At 46.2% G+C, this 20,008-nt stretch overlaps 1 non-coding gene and 1 gene segment (V, D, J or C); both read left to right on the top strand.

Annotated features, from left to right (window-relative positions):
* The window catches only part of LOC144698205 (Ig heavy chain C region-like), a 403,651-nt gene that overhangs the window by 276,228 nt on the left and 107,415 nt on the right, over positions 1-20,008 (top strand).
* trnad-guc (transfer RNA aspartic acid (anticodon GUC)) lies at positions 16,976-17,047 on the top strand. The gene has a single exon. It is a non-coding gene; the product is annotated as a tRNA-Asp (tRNA).

The raw sequence follows: 20,008 nt of genomic DNA, 5'->3' as shown, positions 1-20,008 counted from the left end.
TGTCTCAGGATGTTCTCATCTCACTTTCGTGTGTCCCCAGTGGTGATGTGAGGACGTCAGCTGGTGAGCTGGCTCCCAATGCAATGAAACATCCCGAGCTGGGGTACAGCCAGTGTTCTTGTAGGCGAAATGATTTCGCAGTTAGACACGTGGGACAGGAAACTGAAACCTTTCTTTACTTGTTGTAACCGGAAACACGGGATTGCCAATTGGGGTTGTTTATTCTGGCGTCAATTCTTCAGCTCATGTTCCAGTATCTTTACCATTAGGGCACAGATAACCGTGGCTCCAGTGAGATGTCCCTCCTCAACCAGTGAAGCAGTGAACTAACAGTCACTCTGCATTTTTCCAGAGTGGTTTTTAGATCCGTCATTTTAAAAGGATGATACCTGCTGTTACTGAGCATACAACTGAGTAAACACGTAGGATAAACTCGCGCTGTAAGTTAATCAGCGTTACCAGCACTGTCCTTTTCTGTGGTTTGCATTTAAATCTCTGTTTCAATTTGTTCTGCTGAATTCTGACATCTATCGTGTTGTAATGGTTAATCTAAACATTCATAATCTACAGGTTTAGAATTTGCGATGAGAGAGAATTTGGGGTGCGGCGCAACGGTGCTATTTTTAGCAATTTACCTCTGATCGGTTTAAAGCGGGCGGGGACAGAGCGCGGAGAGCGAGTTCAAATTCTCCAGGTTGAGGTGTAGAGTGTGTTTTCGTTAACAAGAGTTCAACACCAGCAGGACTGTTTTTACAACTTTAGCTAGTGTCAGGAAAAAGCAGTGCAGCAGAATAGGAAATAAACTACAGCCGTTTTTAGCTTGTCTTGCACTCCTTTAACATTCACTTCCACCATTGGTGCAGTAAGAAATATTGTTATCTTCCGCCTTCTGGTGGCTATTCTGAGAAATTTTCAGGCGCCCTTGGTGAGGTTGTACTAGATTCTTTGTTTAAACAGCGACCTGATGCGACAGTTCATTTTACAGGATGTTCAGTTTCAGCGGCTCTGACTTAATATTCTGAGAAGAAACAAATTTATTAATTTATCATTAATGTAAAGACTGCAACAAGGAAGGGGAGGCGGTGGCATAGTGGTATTGTCACTGGACTGGTAATCCAGAGACACAGGGTAATGCTCCACCACGGCAGATGGTGGAATTTGACTTCAATAAAAAACTGGAATCAAAAGTCTGATGATGGTGATCATGAAACCATTGTCGATTGTCGTTAAAAAAAACCCATCTGTTTCACTATTGTCCTTTAGGCAAGGAAATCTGCCGTCCTTACCTGGTCTGGTCTACACGTGACTCCAGACCCATTACAAAGTGGTTGACTCTGAACAAGGGAAATTAGAGATTAGCAGCAAATATTGGCCCAGCCAGCGGCACCCATATCCCATGAACGAATGAAAAAGAATATGGGTAAAAAGTGAAGAAAGACAATGAGAGGAAACAGACAGGGAAATTATATCGAAAGGCAGAAGGTCAGTTAAGGTTCCACACGTGCATTTTTTTAAATTATAAATGCAAGTTGTTGATATAATTTTACAAGTGGCCCCCTCCTGTACTTGCTGAGTGTTGTTTTTCATTGCAGTTTAAATAAACCACTTGTTCATCTCACGGCGGTGGTTGAATTATTGCTTCTGTTTCAGTCCTGCGGCCTGCCCTCTAGTGATTCTAACTGGAACTTTCAGTGTGGGTTTTTGTCCGGGACCCGCTGTATCTCTGCAGCATTGTGGGCTCCATGGCACAGAAATACACGGCGGTGTCGGAGAACAGCGCTTTGCTAGCCGTTAACTCAGTAGTTTTGGCCGCCTTACTAAACGTCGAAAAGAATCACTCTGTAAAGCCTGGGTTCCGCTTTGCTATTCCTCCATAGAGATAAAACACAAACTGTGGAGGCTGCCTGGGCTGCTGACTGTACCAAAACACATAAGGGCTGGGATCGCTTGTCTTCAAGGTACAGTTTATGGCAACATACTTTTCCTCTTTGACCGTCATTTCAGGTAGCGACTGCTCCACCGAATCCAGATTACTCCATTCCGACATAGATAATCACAATGTTTATCGTTACATCATCATTACAAGCATTTTGTTATTTATAGTGTTTGGGATACGGCAACAAGGGGGAGGGTGATTTTTTACTGGGAAGCATACACTTACTGAGAAGTGATATAAAAACGAGGAGTGATCTAAGATAGTTCCACATGATGTTCCTTCCCTGAGTCTGTAACTCTGCAGCCTGTGAAATCCTCTGGCAGTGTAGAAATAGGAATCGCCTCGCCACTGCGCCTCTGATCCAACCAGTGACAAACAGGGAAAAACAACAACAATCTTTGCAATAAAACACGGCGGGCAAGGCGGGTCAGGGCCAGAACAGCAAATGGAAGCTGTGGGCGGGGCTACAGCGTGCAATGTTGTCACACGTAGGAGTTATCTGCAAGGAACTGAACTCAATAATAATCACACTTCGAAAATGATATCACTTTTCTTCTCTGTGAGAAAAATAGCTTATTCTTCATTCCATATTGCGGGCTCGCAACAGGGGGGTGGGGGGTGGGGGGTTGGGGGATGGGTCAGGGTTAATATATTATTCAGTAGTATGCAAAATCTTCATCAGTGATAAGATTTGAAATCAGGGCTGAATACATGAGCAGCCGGGTTGAAGCTCTTCTGAAATAATGTACAATGTAGCAGAAAAATCTTTTATCACTTATATTAAAAACTGGAAAAAGTAAATGTGCACAATTTTCGAGAGAGACGGAAGATACGAGTGGTAAGGAACAAATAGGAACGGAAAGAAGTCGAAAACCAAAATAAAGTTTGAATGAAGGCATCACGGATCGATTTGTCAATCTCATGCCTATTATTAATGCAAGGCGGAATCACAGACTAATGTGACTGTTCAGGTGGACGTCACCTGTTATTGTTATTGGGTGCTGTGTTTTGCTGCAATATTCACTCTCATTGTGGAAACTGAATTACCGGTGTGTGCGCGCCCCCTGGTGAGCACTGGATGAAACTGCCTGTGACGCTTTTTTACGGGATCCGCGAAATCCCTGCAGCAGTGTGGGCTCCATGGCACAGAAATAAACGGCGCTGTCGGGGATCAGTGTGTTGTTGATCGTTCGCTCGACAATCTTGTTATTTTTATCAAATGTGGAAGAGAATCGATCATTGATGTCGGTGCTCCTGTGCACATTCTCACCAATAAGACGAAACATGTACATAGGAGGTTTCCCGGGGCGCTGGCTGTCCCAGTACACAGTAGGGCTGAGATCGCTTTTTCTCAACGTGCAGGTTAATGTGACATTACTTTATTCGTCAACCGTTATTTCAGGAACTAGTTGTTCCACCCTGTCTTGGTAGTTCCATTCTAAGATAAATAACAGTAACAGGCAATCAGCACCAGCCTCCTATTGATCAACATAATCATCATTATCGCCATCACTATTATTTTATCAACAGTAACATTTGGGTTACAGCATTCAGGAGGGGAATTGAGTTTTACTGGGAAGGAAATACTTACTGAGAAGTGACATATGATGAGGAGCGGAGTGAGACGGTTGCCCAAGGCATTTCCTGAGTCTGTAACTCTGCAGTGCGAGAAATCCTCTGCCGGAGCTGAAATACAGACCCCCGTCCCACTACACTGCTGACCCAACCAACTACAGGAATGCAGCAGCGGCAGCAATCTCTCCAATAATGGAGTCAGAGCGAGAGCAGCAAATGGAAGCTGTGGGCGGGGATACCGCAGGCCCAATATTGGGTGAAGTGTGCAGTGACTCTCAGCTGCACTCGGAACTGATGGAGCGGAAATATCGACAGTTGAATCTCCAGATGTCAGTGACCATCCTGCACCTGCTCACTGTTCAAGCGACTGAGGGCAAATGGAGCGGGAGGGGAATGAAGATACTGGAATTATAAGATCTTAGAGCAAGGAAAGACTATTCGACAGCTGGCGACGGTGCCGCTTTGAAAGAGTTATCCGATTCGTCTTTCAGCCCCTGCATTGTCTACATAGCCCTTTACCCTTCTCAAGGCATTTTCACTTTCCTTCTGAAAGTTATCCTCGAATCTGCTTCCGACGCCCCTTTAGACACCACATTCCAGAATTTACCAAATGACAGTGTATTAAATGAATATAATCTATCAGTGGATGGTTTTAACACCTACATCGGGGCGCTTGTGTTATCCACTGTTCTGTTAGTGGGAACAGTTACGTGTGATGTACTGTAACAAAACCACATAATTCTGGGAGCCTCAATTAAGTCTCTCATTTACCTTCTTTGAAATAAGGACAGGAGGTCTTGTGGCTCAATGGGTAGTGCCCCTGTCACTGAGACAGAGGGGGCCTGAACCCTCCAGGGCTTTATGGCCAAAGAAGATTCATTACCTTGTCAAGCAGGTACCGACTTGCAAATTCTTCTTATATACACCAATGGCAGGTTGTAAGAGTTGGAGAGATTCCTGGCCAACCATGTGATGGAATGACATTGGAGCCGCTACCACCACCATTCACAGCTCCATGTGTGTGTGGTTAGGACCGTGTCCAGCAGAGGGTAGATAGCTAAAGGTGTGTGTGTGTGTGTGTGTGTCTGATTATGACAGTGTCCAGCAGAGGGTAGAATGCAAAAGGTGTGTGCGCGTGTGTGTGCGTGATTCGGGCAGTATCCAGCAGAGGGTAGATTGCTAAAGGTGTGTGTGTGCGTGTGTGTGTGCGTGATTCCGGCAGTGTCCAGCAGAGGGTAGATTGCTAAAGGTGTTTGTGTGTGTGTGTGTGTGTGTGTGTGTGTGTCTGAGTGTGATTATGACTGTGCAGCAGAAGGTAGATTACGAAAGATATGTGTGTGTGAATCTGTGTGTGTGTGAAGGGAACTCTTGAGGAAGTAGAGAGAGAAGGAGTCCAGGGAAATTGAGCTAAAATATGCAACACCAACATGTAATAGATTCCACCATTTCAAAAAAAGAAGCAGTCATTCAATTTCCCTATTCTTCTTGGCAAGGAGCTATACCTTTCTTAAGAAATATGATCCTATTTAACACCTTATTGCAAAGACAATTAACCATCCGATATCCTTTGCAGCCTCTTAATAGCTTTTACTTTCCAATATAACTCTGCGTCATCGGAAAGCTTCGGAACATTTAATCTGTTCCTTTTCCATCTTGATAACCTCCAGTTGGACATCAGCGGTCCAGGGAATATGTCTTCCCCAATCCTGCTCTGTAAATCCGGGTCATTCCCTCTGTAAGAATAGTGAGTGTAATCCAGGTCAGGGCGCTTCGAGTTACTGTCCGCTCCCTCAAAACCTGCCGGTCTCGCCGCACCACAGGGGACACAGGAAGTGAGGTGTAGACATCCTGAGACACGACAACGGGTTATTGAGGGCGGGGAATAAAAGGGTGTCTTCAAATATCGAGCAGCCTTTGACAGGGCGGAGAGAGACAATGCAGCTACTCAGCGTCTGGGTTGTTTGGGCAGCAATTCTGACAGGTGATCCTGAAGGGAATACATTTCATATTTCTCTAATTTCCCAGGCATGGGTTCAAACAGATTTTAATCAATTGTCGATCTTAACTTCTCTGTTTTAACATATTTTTTCCAGACGGGACTCATGGAGATTCTATCACTCAGCCACTCTCATCAGACGTTAAGACAGAAGGAGAAGATGTGACTTTAAACTGTAACTATGATACTACAGGGAGCAGCTATAGGTTATACTGGTACCGACAACACCCAGACACACAGCCCCAGTTTGTACTGTTCAAGGATACTAATAGCTATGAAGAAAAGGCAGAATTTGCGGGACGTCGCTTCTCTGTAGAGCTCCAGGTCGCCACTAAATTCACCAGTTTAACCATCTCGGGTCTGCAGCTGACGGACGCTGCCGTCTATTACTGCGCTTTCAGACTCACAGTGATGAAAATCAGTCTCACCCCTGTACAAAAACTGCCTCCGCACTGTTAGTGGGAGCTCCTGTCTGTTGGGGTTTGTGTAGAATTGCGGGTAGATGAAGCTACAATGCGAAGCGGCGCTGTCAGCCGCTGAGAGACACACAGAGAGAGGAAACCACATTAACCTCGGATCCAACTGTCAGCCAACTGTTCCCAGGAGCGGCTTGGAAAATCAAACAAACTGCAGAATCCGATCGGCCAGCTAGACATGGAAGGTTATCGTATCTGAAAACACCCTGTCTAATCCTCAGTGGTTGTTCAAGATCACCAGTACATCTGGGTTAATGGAGAAGGGATACATTCTAAATTGAGGGAGATATCAGAAAAAATAATACACACTGAGGGCGCTCTATGCTTGGTTTAATCTTCACAGAGCTGTACTGGGCCAGCCATATAAATACTATGGCTATAAGGGCAGGTCAGAGGCTAGGAATCCTGCGTCGAGTAACTCAGCCCCCACTCCCCAAAGCCTGTCCACCATCTACAAGGCACAAGTCGGGAGTGTGATGGAATACTCTCTACTTGCCTGGATGAGGGCAGCTCGCACAACACTCAAGAAGCTTGACATCATCCAGGACAAAGCAGGCTCCTTGATTGGCACCACAAACATTCACTTCCTCCACCACCAACGCACAGTAGCAGCAGTGTGTGCCATCTAAAAGATGCACTGCAGGAATTCACCAAGGCTCCTTAGACAGCACCTTCCAAACCCGCGACCTCTACCATTTGGAAGGACAAGGGCAGCAGATAGATTGGAACACCAGCAAAAAATAGGACAGCAAAGGAGGTAGATGCATTTATGAACACAACTTTGCTTTATATTGTGAGTTGAAATAAACTACTATAAATCCAGAACTGAATGTCATCTGCATTCAAAGGCGAAAATATGGATAAAGGAAGGAAGACTGTGTGCAAGAGAAGGCAATCCAAGCCCTAACATGCGTGAAAAACCTTAAACGTCTCACAACTCAGTTTTGCGCTGCTTTTTGTTATATCAGGCCTCTTTAAACTCACTGTGGAGCCTGAATACTCCCTCCTGCTCAATGGTGTGAGGGAGCCCTCTAGTGGGCACTGACTGGCACTCTCGGTGTGAGGTTTTCTTCAGGTTCTTGGAAGACATGTTCACTGTTATTTGTTATTCATTCATGGGATGTAGGCTTCGCTGGCTGGGCCAGCATTTATTGCCTATGACTAATTGACCTTTGGGAAGTTGGTGGTGAGCTATCTTCTTGGACCGCTATAGTCCATGTGGTGCAGATTCAGCCAAAGTGCTGTTGGGAACGGAGTTCCAGGATTTTGACCCAGCGACAGACACGGAACTGCATGAAATAAATGCTGCATGTATCACAATTGCAATGAAGCACATCAAAGTGAAACAGTTATGTAGATATCTTAAATACAATTGCGCTGTCTGACTGTCTGTAAAGAGCAGGTTGGACTGTCTGTAATTGCCAGGTTGAAATGTCTGCAATGTTCTTTGATTGTATTGAAGCACCTCATGATCCACGTAGAAAACTGGAATATGATTTCACTTTTCCTGATGGCCATTTTGAAACGAATTGCAATATTCTTTCAGATATTTTTATGAGTGAAGCATATTTTTCCTAATGTAAACTAGGTCACAGGAGGCAAACTCACTAATGGGAGTGACATAATTACTGATAACTTTAGTGACTTAGTTCATTTATTACCATCGCCTTAGTAAGATGCGAAGAAGACAATAATTGATACAATAGATAAAAGCTTAAAGATCGCGTAAAATACTATCTGAAATGTGCAGGGACAAAAATTGAACCCTGCTCCCAGTGGGAGCGGGTACTCTCACTGATACTGTATCTACTCTTTTAGCTGGGAGGTCTCCCGGAAATCCGACCTGTTTATTGCACTTTGATTGTACAACATGCAACTGCTGAATTACCACCACAGCCGTTTCGGGGCAGTGTCCATCTAAGCGGCATTGAAGAGCAACTCTCGCCCACTGAATGGAAGGAAAATTTTGATTTCCTCCACCAGTTGGCAGGCAAAGGCTTGATATCGTCCTGCTCCCTGCCTGGAGCCGGCCACACCCACTGACCAGCCTTGGAATTGTCTGTCATCCAACATGTGCTTCCAAATCCCATTTTGCTCCTGGAATCCACTCGGACTCAATGGGTGGCATTCATCCGCCTGCAGGGAAACGACAGTCGCTGTCCCACTCGCCGGTCCCTGGGAAAAGCAGTGGAGAGTTCAGTCACATTTACTGATCTCACATCCATTCTGTCAATGCTTCCACAATCCGTTATAAGAGGGATCAGTAGTAGAGTAATTAATGCTGCGGAGCCAGCACAATCTCCACCACACATCTGCTAAAACAACGGCCATCAAAGCCCTCGGCCCCCACCTTCCGTTCTGAAGAAAATGTGGCTCTTTCCCATTTTGTGAGCTCTTAAATGGAGATGAATGGCAACGTGAACCCATCTGATGTGCTCCTGCTCCATCTCAGAAGATGGATCTCGCTCCTTCAGGCTCCTGGGCTTCCAGGCAAACGCCACAGGTTGAAAGGTCAGTCTCTGCCCCAATGGCCAACTGAAAGCCTCCTCAGCGACAGGAGGCCCTCTTCGAACTCGTCTGAGGTAGATCGGACACCGGGTCCGTGAGGATCCTAGAACAAGGATCTGACTCACCACATCACAGTTCTGTGCAAGACCGCAGAAAGCATGACAGCATTGAGTCCTGAAATGAGACGAAATGCCACGAGAGTGTGTGTCAGCGCCAAGTGGGCATCAGCAAGGCAGTGTGACCGGAATCTCCGGGAAAATTTAAGAGACACTTGCACTCAGACCCGGCAGAAAATGCCATCATCGATTGCAATCGGGATTATCGCAACTGATTGAAAGTCAGTGCATTGTAAACACCATCAGTGCCGAGGCTAAACACTGGTACAGACAAGTACAAAACCGTGGCCCGGATTCATCATATCTGCGACCGCTACACTGACGGGGCCGTCCAGATTCTATCTTCACTGAAGGAGAAGTTATGACAATCTCAGTATTGAGAGCACCGCGGCATCAGCCGTTGGTGTGTTTGGTGTTCAGTGAGACATGGTGGGACCGAGACCGAGCGCGCTCACAGAATACCCGCTGCGGATTCACATCAGCCAGTCCCTACACAGGTACCATTATGGGGGTTCCTTTCCACAGACTTCACCCATTCCATTAAGGGAAGGATAAACAGTTTCCGCTGAATGTGCTGACTCCGTTGGTCGGCAGAGTATAATGGAGCCCGCCCATCCTCCCGGTGAAGGGGTTGATAGGCCATGGTGAGCGTGTTAATTGCTTTGTGAGGTACAAGTCCAGAAGGGCCACGCATTCTGGAAGGAAATGGCTCCTTGGGCTGTCCTGATGGTTTTTTCCTGAGGTACAGCCCCTCGGGAGATCACTCATTCTGTAAGGAAAGTTTTCCACTGGAGTTGAACACCCAGTGTCAGATTGGACGCTTACGAAAGTGACTCTCATAAAGAAATGTGCTTCCTCTGACTTGCCTCCACCCGGACCAGAAGAAGCTGCTGGCCTTCAGCCAAACTGATAGGTTCAGGCGTGAACCGCAGGAGAAATGATAAGCGAACAACAAACCACCTCTTGTATCCGGTGAACAATATCAATTTCCAGCCCATGAGGAGGGGGGAAAGTGAACACGTGACCGAGTCATTGAATATCCAACATTGACTATAATCATCGAACATTGTAATCTCTTCACCCGATTCATTTTCTTCTGTTGTGAGCTGCGTCCCGTTTTTGTATTGACATTCTCATAGCAAACATGTGTTGTGTGGCACAGTTAAAGATATTATCCCTCGTCCTGGCGATGCAAACAGGAAGGCACAGGACAGGGACCCAATAACCCAGAGTGAGTTTTTCATTATTAACCTCGTTGATCCAGTGTTTCATTCCCTGAATATTTTTCCAGGCCGATGTCTCTCGAACCGTGTGCTTCAATCTCCCGCTTCGAAAACAGTCCAGAGCGGGGATTCGGTGCAGATAGACTGCAGTTACGAGGTGCCCGGCTTTTACGCGATACATTGGTACAGACGGGAATCCGGTCAGGGACTGGAGTGGATTATAAAGCAAGCATCGAATGGCAAGGAGAGAAGTGGGTGATTTGAACTGAAACGCGGAGAAACGCGGCCAATTGCTCATTGGGGGCAGTGAAGCCGCCGATGCCGCGGTTTATTACTGTGCGGCTGAGCCCCACACTGAGGCAACACGCGGCAGTCACTGTACAAAAACCTCGCTCCTGGTTACAGTTCCAGACGAGCGGCTGCAATCTCTCTGATAACACAAGGCGGACCAGGAGGCTCCGAGCGTCAACAGCTAACGGGAGAGACAGACATGGCTGACACGGGTTGTCTAGTAAATCCCATTAGAGAGGGTCTTTCATCAGAGATGCTGACGGTCACAGCAGACAGTGTCGCACTGAGGGGCAGTTAGTCAGTGCGTTCTTTGCTACGTGGGGAGCTTCATTATCTGTTTGTGTCCCAGGGAACCGAGAGAGATCCTGAGTGTTTATTTTATGCCGTTGTGTGATGATTCTTAAAGAACATCAGTATAATTATACAGTAGAATCCGTGCTTAAACTGAAATGTCCACAAAGTGGGCAAATTTACTCTCGTCCCAAATTGTAACCAAATATTTATCTAAAAGAATGCGCCTGTGATTCTCCTGCGGGTGACATTCTCCCGTCCTCTCTTGTGCCCAGCATCATAAAGATAACCAAATTCGACGCACAAACTGAAAATGCTGGAAATACAACCAGAGACAGAGTGAAGGTCCCAGTCTGCAACTGGTAAAACTGAGCTCAGACGAAATGTCACGGACATGAAACCTTATATCTGATTCGCTCCGCACCGATCCTTCCTGACCTGCCGAGTATGGCCATAACTATCTGTTATTGTACCTCAAAATCCTTTGGATGGGAGCATAAAAGCTGATAATTAGAATCGCTGCTGGTGACAGAGACATACCAAGAGAGAGAGTGAATATCCATTCTCATTTGTAAGTGGCTGTTGGCCTAGTGTCACCTGCAGGATAGACCATTGATGAGCCACATGGGTTTTCATAAAAATCGACAACGATTTCCTCCTGCAGATAATTCAAGCAAGTTATTGCATTCAAATTGCATTATTTGACGTGGTGGGATTCGATCCTGGAATAATATATTGGATCGTTACATTGCCAGTGCAGGTACAATACCCCTATGCCAGCGCCTGAGCCTTCGCTGAAAAGAGATCAGAAAGGTGAAGGCGTGTATGTGACTCCGGCAGTGTCCAGAAAAGGGTAGATTGCTAAAGGTGTGTGTGCGTGTGTGCGTGCGTGTGTGTGTGTGTGTGTGTGTTTGTGTGTGTGTGTGTTTATGTGATTATGACAGTGTCCAGCAGAGGGTAGATTGCTAAAGCTGTGTGTATGTGTTTGTGTTTGTGTGTGCGTGTGTGTGTGTGTTTATGTGATAATGACAGTGTCCAGCAGGGGGTTGACTGCTAAAGGTGTTTGTGTGTGTTTAGGACACTGCACAGCAGAGGGTAGATTGCTTAAGGTGTGTGTGTGTGAATGAGTGTGTGTGTGTGTCTGTGTGTGTGTGTGTGCGAGAGAGAGGATCCGGCAGTGTCCAGCTGTTGATAGCTAAACGTGTGTGTGTGTGTGTGTGTGTGTGTGATTTTGACAGTGTTCATCCGAGGACAGAATGCTAAAGGCATGTGCGCATCCGTATGTACTTCTGGCAGTGTCCAACAGAGGGTTGGTTGCAAAAAGTGTGTGTGTGTGTGTGTGTGTGTGTTTGCGTGTGTGTGCGTGTGTGTGTGTATATATGACAATGTCCAGCAGAGGGTAGATCGCTAAAGGCCATTGCGCATCTGTGTGTGATTCTGCCAGTGTCTAACAGAGGGTTGGTTGCAAAAGGTGAGTGTGCATGTGTGTGTGTGTGTATGCATGTGTGCGTGTGTGCATGTGTATCTGCGCCTGTATGTGTGTGTCTGTGTGTGATTATGACAGTGTCCAGAAGAGGGTTGATTGCTAAAGGTGTGTCTGTGTGTGTGTGTGTATGTGTGTGTGTGATTTTGACAGTGTCCAGCAGAGGGTAGATTGCTGAAGGTATGTGTGTGTGCGTGTGTGCGTGTGTGTGTCTATGTGTCTGTGTCTTGTGTGTGTGTGGTGTGTGTCTGTGTGTGTGTTGTATGTATGTATTTGTGTGTGCGAGAGAGAGAGAGGAACTCTTGAGGAAGCAGAGGGAGAGGGAGCCCCGGAAAATTGAGTTAAAACATGTCACAACAACATGTAATAAATTCCACCATTTCAAAAAAATAAGCAGTAATTCATTTCCTCTATTCTTCTTGGTAAGGAAAATGACCTTTTTTTTTACGAAATATGTTCCTCTTTACCACTTTCTTGCAAAGACAATTTACCATCCATATCCTTTGCAGGCTCATTATCGCTTACTCTCCAACATAACTCTGCATCATCGGAAAGCCTGGAACATTTTATCTGTTCCTTCTCCATTTTCATAACGTCCAGTTGGACAGCAACGGCTCAGGAAGGATTTCTTCCCCAATCCTGCTCTGTAAATCCGGATCCCTTCCCTCTGTAAGGATAGTGAGTGCAGCCCAGGTCAGGGTAATTGTAGTCACTCTCCGCTCTTTCAAAGCCTGCCAGTCTCGCCACGCAACAGGGAGCACAGGAAGGGAGGTATAAACATCCTAAAACACAACAACAGATTATTGAGGGCCGGGATTAGAAAATGTGTCTTCAAATATCGAACAGCCCTTTGACAGGGTGGACAGCGACAATGTGGCTACTCAGCATCTGGTTTCTGTGGGCAGCAATTCTAACAGGCAATCATGAAGGGAATACATTTCATCTTTTATCTCATTTCCCAGGCATGGTTTCAATCAGATTTCAATCAGCTGTCGCCTTAACTTTTCTGTTCTAATATATTTTTTTTCAGAAGCGACTCATAGAGATTCTGTCACTCATACACTCTCATCAGATGTTAAGACAGAAAGAGAAAAGGTGACTTTAAACTGTAACTATGATACCACAAGGGGCAACTATAAGTTATACTGGTACCGGCAACACCCAGGCACACAACCCCGGTTTGTACTCCTCAAGGATACTAAAAGCTATGAAGATAAAGCAAAATTTGCGAAAAGTCGTTTCTCTGTAGAGCTCCAGGTCTCCACTAAATTCAACAGGCTAACCATCTCGGCTCTGCAGCTGACTGACGCTGTCGTTTATTACTGCGCCCTCTGGGGTCCACAGAGATGTAAATCAGTCTCACCCCTATACAAAAACTGCCTTTGCACTGTTAGTTGGAGCTCCTGTCTGTTGGGGTTTGTGTAGAATCGGGGTATATGAAGCTACAATGCGAAGCGGCGCTGTCAGCCGCTCAGGCACATACAGCAAGAGGAAACCAAATTAACCTCGGATCGAACTGTCACCCAACTGTTCCCAGGAGCGGCAGGGAAAATCAAACAAACTGCATAATCCGATCGGGCAGACAGACATGGAACGGAATGATACCTGAAGTCCAATCCTCACTGGTTGTTCATTATCACCAGTAAATCAAGGTTAATGGAGAATGAGGGACACATCCGCAAACAGAATACAAACGAGGGCGATCTATGCTTGGCTCAATCATCACAGGGCTGGCCTGCACTAGCCATATAAATACTGTGGCTACAAGAGCAGGTCAGAGGCTAGGAATCCTGCGATGAGTAACCCACTCCCCTATTCCCCAAAGCCTATCCACCATCTACAAGGCACAAATCAGGAGTTGATGGAATACTCCCCACTTGCCTGGATGAGTGCATCTTCCATAACACTCAAGAAGCTTGAAACCATCCAGGACAAAGCAGCCCGCTTAATTGGCACCACAACAACAAACATTCACTCCCGCCACCACTGACGCACAGTAGCAGCAGTGTGTGCCATGTACAAGATGCACTGCAGGAAGTCACCAATGTTCCTTCGACAGAACCTTCCGAATATATGGCCTCTACATCTAGAAAGACAAGGGCAGCAGATAGATGGGAACACCAGCAAACAAATGACAGCAAAAGGTAAAAAAAAGATATAGTTGCATTTCTGAAATTCTGCTTTGGTTTATATTGTGATTTGAAATAAATCACTGTAAATCCAGAACTGATTGTCACCTGCATTCAAAGGGGCAAATATGGATAAAGGAGTGAAGACTGTGTTTAAAGGAAGGCATTCCGAGATCTAACACGCGTGAAAAACCTTCAGCATCTCACAACTCAGTTTTGTGCTGCTTTCTGATATACCAGGCAGGTCTCCTTGAAACTCACTGTGGAGCATGAATTCTCTCACTTCCTTATTGGTGTCAGGGAGCCCTCGAGTGGGCATAGGCTGGGAGTCTCTGTGTGAAGTTTGCTACAGGCTCCTGGAAGACATGTTCACTATTTATTTGTTATTCATTCATGGGATATGTATTTCACTGGCTAGGCCAGCATTTTCGGCCTCTGCATAATTGTCCCGTGAGAAGTTTTTGGTGCGCTATCTTTTTGAACAGCTGCAGTCCATGTGGTCCAGGTTTCGCCACAGTGCTGTTCGGTAGGGAGTTCCAGGATTTTGGCCCAGCGACAGAGAAGGAACTGCATGCAGTGAATACGACATGTGTCACAATTGCATTAAAGCATCTCAGGCTGCAACCATTATGTGGATAACTTAAATACAATTGCGCTGCCTGACTGTCTGTAAAGGCCATGTTGATATGTTTTTATTATTCATTGACTGCATTGAAGCACCTCATGATCTATGTGGAAAACTGGAACATGAATTCACTTTTTGTAATGGCTATTTTGAAAACACTTTGTAATGTTTTTTCAAATATATTATGAATAAAGAATATTTTACCTAACATAAATTGGATCACAGGGGGCAGACTCACTAATGGGAATGGCATAATTACTGATAGCTTTAGTGACTTAGTTCATTTATTACTATCACCTTAGTAAGATGTGTGGAAGACAATAATTGATACAACAGATAAAAGCTTAGAAATGGTGGAAAATACTATCTGGAATGTGCAGGGCCAAGAATTGAACGCTGCTCCCAGTGGGAGCGGGTACTGTCACTGATGCTGTATCTATTCTTTTAGCTAGGAGGCCTCCTCGAAATCTGACCTGTTCACTGCTCTCTGTCTTGTGCTGCATGCGACTGCCGAATTGCCACCAAAGCCGATGCGACTGAGTGCCCATCTAAGCGGCTTTGAAGAGTAACTCTGGCCCGCTGAATGAAAGGAGAAATTGCTGGGGTGAAATTTTGATTTCCCCAACTAGGTGGCAGATGAAACCGAGAAATCGCCCTGTTCCTTGCCTGGAGCCGGCCTCACCCGCTGACCAGCCTTGGAATTACCTGTCATATAATCTGTGCTTCAAAATTCCATTTCGCTCCTGGAATCCACTCGGACTCAGCTGTTGGCATTGACCCGTCTGCAGGGAAACGCAGTCGCTGTCCCACTCGCCAGTCCCTGGGAAAAGAAGTAGAGAGTTCAGTCACTTTCACTGATCTGACATGCATTCTGTCAATGCTTCCACAATCCTTTCTGAGGGGTGGCGGGCGGGGACAAAGACAGAGTAATTAATGCTGTGGAGCCCGCACAATCTCCACCACGCCTCTGCTACAACAGCAACCCTCAAACTCCTCCGCCCCCACCTTCCCTTCTGATTCAAATGTTGCTCGTTCTTATTTTGTGGCTCTATTTGAATGGAGAGGAAAGGCACCGTGAAAGCATCTGATGTGTTCCTGCTCCATCTCAGAAGATGGATCTCGCTCCTTCAGAAACCTGGGTTTCAAGGCAAACGCCATAGCCTCTGCCCCAATGGACAACGTAATGCCTCCACAGAGACAGGAGGCCCTCTTCGATCAGGGCTGAGGCAGAGCAGACTCCGGCTCCGTGAGGATCCTCGAACAAGGATCTGTCTCACCACATCACAATTCTGTGCAAGGTCGCAGAAAGCATGACTGCATTGGGTCCTGAAATGAGACGAAATGCCATCAGAGTGCCTGTCAGTGTCAATTGGATTTCAGCATGGCAGTGTGACCTGAATCTGCGGTTATATGTCAGAGACACTTGCGTTCAGGCCCGGCAGAAAATGGCATCATCGATTGCAATCGGGATTATCCTAACTGATTGAAACTCAATGCAATGTAAACACCAGCGGTGCCGAGGTTAAACACTACTACAGAAACCGTGGCCCGAAATTCATCATATCTGCGAGAAGTTATGACATTCCCACTATTGAAAACATCGCTGCATCAGACGTTGGAATGTTTGGTGTGCAGTGAGACATGGTGGAGCCGAGACCGAGCGCGCCCACACAATACCCGTTGCGGGCTCCCATCAGCCAGTCCCTACACAGGTACTGTTATGGGGGTTCATTTCCACAGGCTTCGCCCATCCTATAACGAAAGGATAACCAGATTCACCTGAATGTTTTGGCCTCCTTGGTAGGCAGAGTATCTTCGAGCCCGCCCATCCTCCAGGGGAAGGGATACATAGACCATGGTGAGTGTGTTAATTGCTTTGCGAGGCACAAGTCCAGAAGCGCCACGGATTCTGCAAAGAAATGGCTCCTTGGGCTGTCCTGTTGGTGTTAACTGTTTATTGAGGTACAGTCCCTCGGGAGATCACTCATTCTGTAAGGAACGTTTTCCACTGGATTTGAGCACCCAGTGTCAGGTTGGACGCTTACGAAAGTGACTCTCATCAAGAAATGTGCTTCCCCTCACTTCCCTCCACCCGGACCAGAAGAAGCTGCTGGTCTTCAGGGAAACTTTTAGGTTCAGACGTGAACCGCGGGGGAAATGAGCAGCGGACCAACAACCCACCCTCTTGTATCCGGTGAACAATATCAATTTCCAGCCAATGAGGAGCGGGGAAAGTGAACACGTGCCCGAGACATTGGCTATCCATCATTGACTTTAATTAGCCAACATTTTAATCTGTTCACTTCTTCCATTGCGAGGTATCAGTTCCTCGGTAGTATAGTGGTCAGTATCCCCGCCTGTCACGCGGGAGACCGGGGTTCAATTCCCCGCCGGGGAGGAAGCAATATTTTAACAATTACACCAAAAATAATCTTCTGTTGTGAGCGGTCTCCCGTTTTTGTATTGATATTCTCAAAGCAAACATGTGTTGCGTTGCACAGTTAAAGTTGTTATCCGTCATTCTGGCGATGCGAGCAGGTAGGTACAGGACAGATACCCAATAACCCAGAGTGAGTTTTTCATTATTAACCTCGTTGATACAGTGTTTCATACCCTGAATATTTTTCCAGGTCGATGTCTCTCGGACCGTGTGTTTCAATCTCCCGCTTCGAAAACAGTCAAGAGCGGGGTTGGGGGCAGATAGATTGCAGCTACGAGGTGTCCGGATTTTACACGATGCATTGGTACAGACAGGAATCCGGTCAGGGACTGGAGTGGATTATAAAGCGAGCATCGAATGGCAAAGAGAGAAGCGGATGATTTGAACTGAGTCTTTCCAAGTCGGAGAAACGCGGCCAATTGCTCATTGTAGACACGGGGAACGCTGATGCCGCGGTTTATTACTGTGCGGCTGAGCCCCACACTGAGACAAAACGCAGTACAAAAACTGTACAAAAACCTCGCTCCTGGTTACAGTTCCGGAAGATCGGCAGCAATCCCTCTGACAACACAAGGCGGGCCAGGCGGCTCTGAGCGTGAAAAGCTAACAGGAGAGACAGGCAGGACTGCCGCGGGTTGTCTAGTGAATCCCATTAGAGAGGGTCTTTCATCAGAGATACTGACGGTCACAGCTGATCGTGTCGGACTGAGGGGGCAGTTAGTCAGTGCAGTCTTTGCTATGTGCGGAGCTTCATTGTCTGATTGTGTCCCAGGGAACCGAGGGAGATCCCGAGTGGTTATTTTATGCCGTTGTGTGATGATTCACAAAGAGCATTAGAACCCTTAGAACCATAGAAAAGTTACAGCACAGAAGGACGCCATTCGGATCATCTTGTCCATGCCAGCCCGAGGACACCCATTCTAATCCCATCTTCCTGCACCCGGCCCATTGCCCTGCAGCTTAGAGCACTTTAGGTGCAGATCCATGTTCTTTTTAAAAGGGTTTAATGTTCCTGCCTCGACTACCGACTTGGGCAGCGAATTCCAGACATCCACTACCCTCTGCGTAAAAAAGTTCTTCCCCATGACCCCGCTACACCTTCTGCCACTTATCTTGAATCAATATCCCCTGGTTCTAGAATTCTCCATCAAGGGAAACAATTTTATCCTGTCCACTCTATCTATTCCTCTCATAAATTTGTACACCTCAATCAAGTCACCTCTCAGCCTCCTTTGATCTGAGAAAAATAACCCCAACCTATCCAATCTCTCCTCGTAGCTACTCTTTTCTAACCATGGCAACATTCTTCTGAACCTCCACTGCACTCTCTCCAGAGCTATTACGTCCTTCCTGTAATGTGGTGACCAAAACTGTACACAATACTCCACTTGTGGCCTCACCAGTGTTTTATAGAATTTCAACAATATAACCTTACTTTTATATTCTATACCTCTGCCAATGAAGGAAAGCATTCCATATGCCTTCTTTACAACCTTGTCTACTTGAACTGCTGCCTTCAAGGACCTGTGTACTTGTACGACAAGGTCTCTCACTTCATTAGTATAATTATACAGTAAAATCTGTGCTTAAACTGAAGTGCCCACAATGTGGGCAAATTTACTCTCGTCCCAAATTGTAACCAAATCGTTATCTAAAAGAATGCGCCTGTGGTTGTCCTGCGAGTGACATTCCCCACTCCTCTCTTGAGTCAAGCAGCAGAAAGGGAACCAAATTCGACGCACAAACAGAAAATGCTGGAAATACAACGAGAAACAGAGTGAAGGTCCCAGTCTGTGACCTTTCACCAGAAATCTGCAACTCCTCAAACTGAGCTCAGATGAAATGTCACTGACATGAAACCTCATTTGCGATTCGCTCTCCACCGACGCTTCCTGACGGCAGCGTATGGCCATAATTATCTGTTATTGTACCTCAAAATTCTTTGGATGGGTGCATAAAAGCTGATAGTTAAACTGGCTGCTGGTTACAGAGACATATCAAGAGAGAGTGAATTGCCATTCTCATTTCTAAGTAGCCGTGGGTCAAGTGTCACCTGCAGGATAGACCATTTATGAACCAGGCGGTTTTTCGTAACAATTGACAACGGCTTCCTCCCGCAGATAATTCAAGCGAGTTATTGCATACAAATTGCATTATTGGTCAAGGTGGTATTCGAATCCTGGACATTATATTGTGTCGTTAAATCACTGGTGCAGTTACAACACCACTATTCCAGCGCCTCAGTCTTCGCTAATAAGGTATCAGAAATGTGAAGGCGTGTTTGTGACTCTGGCAGCGTCTAGCAGAGAGCAGATTACTAAAGGTGTGTGTGTGTGTGTGTGTGTTTGCGTGTGCCTGTGTGTCTGTGTGTGTGTGTGCTCATGACAGTGCCCAGCAGAGGGTAGATTGCTAAAGGTGTGTGTGTGTGTTTGTGTCTATGTATGTGTGTGTGTGAGAGAGAGAGAGGAACTCTGAGGAAGCATAGAGAGAGGGGGCCCCGGAAAATTGAGTTAAAACATATTATAACAGCATGTAATATATTCCACCATTTCAAAACAATAAGCAGTAATTAATTTTCCCCATTCTTCTTGGCATGGAAAATAACCTTTTCACTTCGAAATATGTTCCTCTTTGCCACTTTCTTGCAAAGACAATTGACCACCCCATATCCTTCGCAGCCTCATTATCGCTTACTCTCCAACATAACTCTGCATCATCGGAAAGCCTGGAACATTTTTTGTGTTCCATTAACATCTCGATCACGTCCAGTTGGACAGCATCGGCTCAGGAAGGGTATCTTCCCTAATCCTGCTCTGTAAACCCGGATCTATTCCCTGTGCAAGGATAGTGAGTGCAGCCCAGGTCAGGGCAATTGTAGTTACTCTCCGCTCTCTCAAAACCTGCCGATCTCGCCACACA

The sequence above is a fragment of the Cetorhinus maximus genome, chromosome 23, assembly GCF_964194155.1.
Source record: "Cetorhinus maximus chromosome 23, sCetMax3.hap1.1, whole genome shotgun sequence".
Classification (NCBI taxonomy): domain Eukaryota; kingdom Metazoa; phylum Chordata; class Chondrichthyes; order Lamniformes; family Cetorhinidae; genus Cetorhinus; species Cetorhinus maximus.
The sequence above is the reverse complement of the archived record's forward strand: the minus strand, read 5'-3'. Positions and strand labels throughout refer to the sequence as shown.